A 1,683-nucleotide genomic window follows, 5' to 3' on the forward strand; every position below is an offset into this window, starting at 1 on the left:
ACATGTATTAGTTTGTGTTTTGTTCTATACTATTCATGTTCATGACTGTAGTATATGGCTTAGTCTTATTTTAAATTACATTAAAAAATTGTCAAATATATGACTTGGAACCCCCACTCCCAAACAAACTCAAATATAAACTGTTCTCTCTCCCCCCCCCCCCCCCTTCCTTGTTGAATAATCTATTAAAATCAAAATATAATTTGGGTGTCTAAAAACTTTTATAAACTGGTAAAAAATGTTATTCTTAAAAAAAATTACATTACACCTTGCATAATTGACAAATGATCTATTGAGATACGATCAGAGGTCATATTTCTACCTTGGGATCAATAAGTAGTATTCATTGACAAGTTAAAATTAATTAATAACAATAAATGATTCAAATTATAAATGTTTATACTCCACATTCATCCCCCCCCCCCCCAATCTAACCTGCTTATAAAGATTCAGTCTTCTTAATACATTCGTACATGTGTACAGTAGCAAATTTTAAATCATTTCTTGATTGCTTTTTCTCTCGTGATTCACATTAACATTTTGGAAATTGCTTAATTCAATTTTTAAGATTTATAAACAAAATGTTATATGCATCACTGCCATGTGTATTCACCTATTTGGGGCAATTGTAAAGTCTCCTAAACAAAGCAGTGACATCATTAGGCTAGGAATTACCCACATGGATCAAACACTACTGTATAACATATGAATAAGATAAAATACATTATTATTTCTAGTTCTAAAATGTCAGGGTGTCTCCAAGGGGGCATAATCTTACAATACAATTTTACGCGCAATGACACAAAGAGCAAAAATAAATTAAACGGTTTAGGGATGAGGATCTCAGATCTCAGAAGTTAACAAAATATACAGTGTATCATATCATTTCCTATTTCATAAAGGGGGGGGGGGGGGGGGGGTGTTGTGTTAAAGACAACACCTGGGGGTCATTAATGTACTTTACACCAGTTGATGCATCATATTGACTTTAGAAGATATTTTGTATTTTCCTGTTTCGTGGGGTCAGAACAGTCCCATAAGGTCATGACCTACATTGTATTTGATTCATTATAATACATTAAGAAAGAAATACTCCTTCCTTCCTATTATTACTCATATAAAAAATATAAGTGTCTACACTTACTTACATATGAAATACACAAATTTAATAAGAAATTGTTTATACAGGGTCAATATGGGGTCAACTCAACAGTGCATGCAGTCTGACAAATGAAAAAAATAACTTTTGCAACTAAAATGACAGAAACTTTACAAATGCGATAGGATAGGTAACGATGATAAGCTTATTTAAATATTAAAAGATGATGATACAGTATGCTGTCAAAGGGAGATTACATTTAGAAAGTGAAAGTAGAACTTATATACATGTGTATGTATGCTGGCAGGAATCCCATGCTGGCATCTTATTATATTGTGCTACTGCTACTACATGTATTATGCTTACCTAAATTGGTCAACATCATAATGATAATCCAATTAAAACACAATAATGAATTCCTTTAGCTGATCTTAACTACCGTAATCCTTTTCTGCATACGGAAAACACAGACATGTATGTATGGGTGTTGCTAAAACGCGGAACGGAAAACGGAACGGAATGGAAAATATCATCACGTTTATCCCTTAAAAAGGGTATAGACTGGCCAGAAACGATTTACTTTG

This window comes from Magallana gigas, chromosome 9 (assembly GCF_963853765.1).
Source record: "Magallana gigas chromosome 9, xbMagGiga1.1, whole genome shotgun sequence".
In the NCBI taxonomy this organism is placed as follows: Eukaryota; Metazoa; Mollusca; class Bivalvia; order Ostreida; family Ostreidae; genus Magallana; species Magallana gigas.